This window comes from Carlito syrichta, unplaced genomic scaffold (genome assembly GCF_000164805.1).
Source record: "Carlito syrichta isolate Samal-C Ts95f unplaced genomic scaffold, Tarsius_syrichta-2.0.1 Scaffold208329, whole genome shotgun sequence".
In the NCBI taxonomy this organism is placed as follows: domain Eukaryota; kingdom Metazoa; phylum Chordata; class Mammalia; order Primates; family Tarsiidae; genus Carlito; species Carlito syrichta.
In genome coordinates this window covers 1-7,138 of record NW_007152425.1, presented here as the reverse complement: position 1 = coordinate 7,138, position 7,138 = coordinate 1, and the positions used below count along the sequence as shown (strand labels likewise).

Genomic DNA, 7,138 nt, shown 5'->3' with positions numbered 1-7,138 from the left:
CCAGCCCAGCCCATCAGTCTATGTGATTAATCCAGCTACCAGCCCACCTTTTGTCTGTGTGTTCAGTGACTGACTCACCCATCTATCCGGTCATCAGAATATAAGAAACAGAATCCATCACCATGCCATCAGCTCCTGTGAATGCTTGTCACCCCCTCCCCCAATAAATTTTGAAAGTTTTCTCTTTTTTTAATATAAAGATGGGTGATTTTGGGGTTAGGTATATAAACATTGATCATGCGGGTACCCTTATTGATGAGATATGCCCTTCCCTCCCCTAGCAGTTTCTCTCAACTGCCAATCCCATCACCGCCCCTCCTGATGATTTCCTACTACTGTCAATTGCTTTCTTATATCATTGTAATTGTAATTCAGTTTATGAGTGAGAACATATGGAACGCAGTTCCTTGTTTCTGTGATAAATTGCTGAGTTTGAATGACCCCAAATGCATCCAAGTTGCTACAAAATCCATATATTTGTCCTTCTTTATGGCTGCATAATATTCCATCATGTATATATACCACATTTTTTTTTTTTTATCTAGTCCAGCTTTGATGGCCAACACTGTTGGTTCCATGTTTTTGCTATTGTGAATAGAGTTGCAAACATACATGTGCCGGTATCTTTTTTGTAGAATAATTTGAGTTCTTCTGGGTATACTCCCAATAGGGGAATTGCTGGGTCATATGGAAAGGTCAATTTCTAGTTCTTTCAGAATCACCACACTGTCTTCCAAAGAGGTTGTACTCTTGCATTCCCACCAGCAGTGTAGAGCGTTCCTTTTTCTCCACATCCTCACCAGCACCTGTTGTTGTTTGTTTTCTTAATGATGGCCATTCTTACTGGAGTTAGGTGGTATTTTAATGTGGTAGTGATTTGCATTTCTCTGATGATGAGTGAGACTGAACACTTTTTCATATGTCTGTTGACTGCCCATTTATCTTCTTTTGAGAAGTGTCTATTCATGTCTTTTGCCCAGTTTTTACCTCAAGCATTCACTGGCAAATGTCCCTTAAGCATTTGGCCCCTCTCTCCAATCTTGGAGAGGTGGATTCACTCTTTTTCTCTGACCTACTCTCTAAATAAATTCTCTTTTCTTTTTTTTTCTTTCCATGTTTTATTTTTTAATTTCTGAAATACATATCAAAATACATTTGTCTACATGTCATTTTAACAAGTCTGACAGTCTTTTCAATACAAGGTAACCCAATAGAGGTGCTTTAAAACTTTGTTTTAAAAACCATAATTTTTTTTTTTTGGAAAGAAACAGCTCATCAGAAAAATACTTAGGTACATGGGTTATGGTTTTTTATGATCTTAGAGCATGCCCCCAACTTAAAATTTCATCCAGTAAAATACTTAAGTATTCCTCCTATCACAAAAAATAAATTAAATCTCATGCTTGAAAAACCCAGAAATATTTGGGATAGACCTGAGTGTACCTAAAAAACAAGCTAGGATGTGTTTCAACCATACAGAGGAACATTCTAAACACCACCTAGACCTATTTGGCAGCACAACTGGCCCGTGGCTATCAGGGCTCCCCTGCCTCAAATGGGAATGAAAGGTGCACAGGAGGTTGCTGAAGACTCACCCCATCCACAGAATCACTTGCTCATAATTAGCCAAAATTCAACATAGAAGAACACATGATCACACTAGAAGAGTCACAACAGTTATTCAGGGACAGGAAAGCAAGCTGTAAACTTAGAATGGCTATCTCAGCAGGAATAACAGTCAACTTATTTATAAGAATTGAGGTGAGAAAACCGCATCATTCATAGATATGTCTTGCACACAGATATGCTAATTCCAGGACACTGGGAACAACAGTAAAACATACAAAGTAAGAACAAAGCCACACTACTTAACCTTCCACCATTCTCTTGGGTATTAGACCCAGGCCACCTTTGGCCACTGCAAAGATGTCTTTCCTTCTTATTCTCAATGTCAATACTTGCTCCTTGGGACACCAGAAGTTTTGCTTCCTCCACTCTCCCGCATCACAGGCTAAATGTCCTTGGCTGCTGCCTGGTGCATTGCTGTAGCCTCATAATGGCCCCTAGCTTCCGGATTATCCCCACCTTCTGGTGTCATGACAGCAATTTCATTCCTGTTTATGGAAGCCACATCATGCAGGTGAGTACCGCCCTTTGGGTTGACAGCATTCACCTGAACACCTTTTCCCAGAAGGACTTTTACAATCTCATCCCAGCCAGCAGAAGCAGCAATAGGAAGAGGAGACCAACCTGCATCATCCTCATCATACACTGGCATGCCAAGCTGCAACAAAAATTTGAGTACTATATGTCCCGCCCAACACAATACAGTTCTGCCATCCTGATCAGTTCTAGTAGCCAGAGATTCATCGACTGGGATCCTCTCCTTCAACTCCTCCAGCTGCCTGCTGTAGGCCAGTTTGCAGACCAATAGGTTAGGCACACACCTCACCATTTTGCTTTCCCTAGGTGCGTAAAACTTCTGCTTCAAATCTAATTTCTGGGCCATTCTTTGTATTCCCAGGGCACAGGTTCAGTCAACTGACCTAACAAGCACAAAAGAGGCATTTAAGAGAGTAAGGAAGGAAGCTTGCCTCACCCCTTCACCAACTTTAAGCGGTGCAGCACGGAGACAGCCTGCTTGAGGGAAAGAGAGTGATATGAGTGAAGGACTTTGAATTGGAGAGCACCCCTGGGCCAGTCATGAGTCATGAGATGCAGATGATCCAGCAAACCTGAGAGCAATGCAGTGCCAGAGAGACCCCAGTTCTCTGAACAAAGCCTCTGAACTCACCACAGCACAGGTGGAAAACTGTAGTCCCGACAGGATAGGCTCATTTCAATCCTGCACCACCACTGGCCATCTACATCAGGCCCTGAGTGAACTAAAGCAGCAGGCTGGACTTATCAGTGTGTGCCTGGGACATGCTTCAGGTGGGCAAGGTATTTTAATATAGGGTAGACAGAGATAGATAAATGTCTTATGAGTAGTTTTTAGTTTCAAAATAGGGAAACATCCAAACATCTTTTCTGCAGGCTGGACTACCCTGTGGGCTGAATATGAACATGTCAGTCTACCCCATCCCCCCAGCTCATCAAATAAAAGCCCATCAAAGAGTAGAAGTGTTGCATTCCAACCTTTCAGTTCATGGTTTGCCATAATAATTACAAAAAATCTACTAGCTCCCCATTGAAGGTAAAGGACAACCCCACCCAAACTCTATCAGCTCCTCAAAGAAAAGTCCATCAAGGCATATAAATCATCATCAGACCACATTTTAGCTCATGTATTAGTCAAACATTAATCACTGAAAGTCTACCAAGTCTCCTGTCAAAGGCCAAATCTGTGTGCTGGGAAAAGGCTACCCCCCACCCACCAGAGGGAGAGAGATCGTAATCTCTTCACAGCAGATACCTATTGCCCACCCTGTTTAGTACAATATTGTGAAAATATATCAAACAAAAGCATGGTTTTTCTTTCAAGAGACCCACCTATGTTAGCTCTCTGCCTTCTGTGTGTGTGTCTCTCTCTCTATCACTAATAAATTCTATTTTCAAACATTGCAGGCTACTCTGAAATTCTTTGCAGTAGTGAGTCAAAGAACTCATAAGCATTGCCCCACACTCTACCTGGCAACACAGATTATACAGGTCCCTGTTTCCAAGGACTTTGGATGTGACCCAGCTAAGTATTAGCCTTGGTGACCAAGAGACTGACACTCCTATTCCTCCCCAAAAACTGGCCTACACAGTGCAAAAAGTGACTCTGGAACTGCCTGTATAAAATTAATTTTTAAAACCATAAAGTTGGAATTGTGACAGAGACCTGTATTTTTTAGAATGCAAGCATACCTAAATTATAAGTTACTCTTTTACAGTTTCTCCCTCCATGCATATCCTAGCCTTGGGGCTGCTTGCAAGCTTAAATAACTTATTCTTCTCCTAAAGAACAATGGGTTTTAGGTCACGCAGACCTCCTTGGTAGTATCTAGAAGTTTAATCAACCAAAGGGCATGAGTAACTTTGTTCACTAGGGATTCCCACATCCAGTGTTCACTCTCCCAATTACTCCTCACAGACAACATAAACCTAAGACTGGAGTCTGAGATATATTTCAGACTCTGCTTCCTGATAGGCCAACCAGACAGATGAGTCAAGAACCCCACCCAGAAACTAAGTGCCTGAGAACAATCTCAACACATCTGATTCCTCCCCAGCCAATCAGCAGAGTCAATTCCTTAGCCCCTTGCCCACCAAATTACCCTAAAGACCCCTAGCTTCTGAATTCTCAAGGAATCAGATTTTGGAACTATCTCCTGTTCTCCTCACTCACTTGCTTTGTGATTATTAAATGCTTTCTCTATCGCAACAGCTGCTGTCCCCGTTTCTGCCTTTCTGGGTAGCAGGCATAAAAACCCAGGAAGCTACAACAGCTCCATCTGCTGGGAGAACGGAGAGGGAAGTAAGCAGAGGACTGTGCCCTCAACTCCGATCAGTGCCTGCCACAGTGAAACCCAACACTTGCCAAAATGCAGTGACCCCAGGTCCCAGGCCAGGTCCTGGAGACAGAGCCGCTGGACCCACTAAATGCCAGGGAGAGACCCACGGCCCAGAAGGAAGAGTCTTTCGTTCCAGCCCTCATCACCACTGACACTGTGCTGCAACCTCTAGCTGTGATTGAACCTCAATGTCAAGAGACTGTAGCAGTGTGGGCTGGCATACCCCTGTGCTGCATTCGTCTCAATGGCTTTGGGCTTTGAGTGTGACCCCACAGTATAGCATCTGAAGTGGCCATGGGACAGCCTGTGTCATTCTTCCCCTGCTCCCAGGCAGAACAGCATGGAAAGAGAGTGTCTGCTTAGGGGAAGCAGAAGGAAGCAGGTACAACATGTTGTCTTGTAGCCCATCACAGATGCGGCCCATCACAATGAGGAGACCGAGCCCTGGGCAGAGCCCTGCAATGCCTGGCTCCAACCTGGGGACAGCGAACAGAACCTCTGGACCTGCCCTGGCTCCAAGCAAAAACGTGCAGACCCAGCGGGATGCAGTACCCAATTTAAGCCCTTCTCGAGTCCTTCAAGGACAGACCGACACAGTAACTTTGGAAGCATGGCACATCTGGGCATAGAGTGTCCTCTAGTGGTTAAAAATAAAAGCAGAGCTGACCACAGACTCATAGATCATAATAACCAGACTGCTTACAATCTCTTAAAGGACAAGCACAAACAAAGCCAAGTTGTTAAAACTGAAATAAATATTTAATTATTTAATATACAGACATCACTTCATGTTCACAAACATCAAAAATATTCAGGAAATTATGACTTCACCAAATTGCCAAAATAAGTCAGCAGAAACTGATCCTAAAGGGATGAAGATGTATGGTCTTGCAGGCAGAAAATCCAAAATAGATATTTTTAAAAAACTCAAGGAACTCTGGTAAAACATAAACAATTTTTAAATATACAGAAAAATACAAAGAGATTTAATTAATTCAAAATTCTGAAGTGGAAAATGCGATAAAGCAAATTTCTAAATGCAATAGACAGCATACCAGTAGAATCAATCAAACAGAAAAAAAGAATAACTGAGTTCAAAGATAGCCTACTTGAAAATATACCAAAGACAGACAGGGACTCACATAAGCAAACCACAAGCCAATTCCACTGATGAAGAGACATGCAAAATTTTTCACAAAATTGGCAAACTGAATCCAACAGCACATAAAAAAGATTATTCACAGGATCAAGTGGAATTCATCCGAGGAATGCAAGGATGGTTCAGCATACACAAATCAAAACAAGGTGCATCACACATAAGCAAACGAAGGAGAAAAATCATGTGATCACCTAAATATATATGGAAAAGGCATGCATTCACTAAAATGCAATATTCCTTCATGAAAAAAACTCTCAACAAATTGAGTATGGAAGACATGTACCTCAATATAATAAGAGCCATATAAAACAAACCCACAGCAAACCTCATACAGAATGGGGCACACCGAAAGCTTTCTCTATAAGAACTGAAACAATATATGGGTGCTTATGTTCACCACTTTATTGAGCATTTTATTGGAATACCTAGTAAGATCAACCAGGCAAGGAAAAGAAAAAAGGGCATAGCTATTTCTGTGTTCATCTATTACTTTTATTAGAACACATATTTTGGAGACTGGGAACAATCATGAAAGTGAGTGTCTATCAGTTCATTCTTACAGCAAATTCCCCATTTGCAATGAAAATATATAAGCACATCTCCTTGGATACAGATAACATGTAAATAATGATTTAAGTCCTTCACTAAGCGATACGCTGACATTTGAATACATGAAAGTGCATAGCCTGGTTTGTCATTACCTATAGGTCAACTTCACCATCATCATCACTATCATTGTCTTTTACACATTAAAGCAAAAACAGACAGAAATAATCTGAGCAGGGAGATTGACCACTCAGTGTGAGTGGATTGGGAATGCAGGTATATGGGTCAACATGCCCTACTTGGTTGTACGATTGCAGCTGGGAAAATATGAAAGCAACTATGAAGAGGAAACTGGACAGTCACAGAAAGCATGATCATCACTAACTAGGTTTCAGTGCTATGGACACAGATATTTTTCAAAGCTAACAACTCCAGGTGAATGAAGAAGAAAAACTTGAGGAATATTTGGGTAATGGATGGCAGTGGTTTCTTAAAAATGTGACAATTACCCACTGTTTAAGCAAATGGAAAGATAGTAAAGTACAACTCAGGATGTGTGTCTCCGGGATGTTTACCGTATTAAGACATTTTCACCTGGGGGTAAAATCAGAAGAGAAAGTATTATTTCAAAGTTAATAGAAAAATTCCAGAGTAGCTCCATTACATATAAAAGCTTCCATGATTATGAAATGCAAATAGTCATGCATTAGAATCTATTTCCCTGATAAAGACAATAACAAAATAACTGCAAAGTCTGGTTTTTTTGCTAAACAAGCTTAACTTTCTTTCATCATCATATTCCGTATTGATTAGTAACAAGAAAGTGTAATTAATCTTATTTAATTGTCTATGATAAGTATACATGATATAAGATGAGGAAAAAAACCCAAATCATAGAGAGCAGGACTACATAAGGCCCAAAATTCCTTAATTT

The 7,138-nt window shown here is 41.1% G+C and overlaps 1 pseudogene; it reads right to left on the bottom strand.

Moving 5' to 3' along the window:
• Positions 1–1,868: 1,868 nt before the first annotated feature.
• On the bottom strand, positions 1,869–2,455 carry LOC103253198 (annotated as a pseudogene).
• Between the last annotated feature and the right edge of the window lie 4,683 nt (positions 2,456–7,138).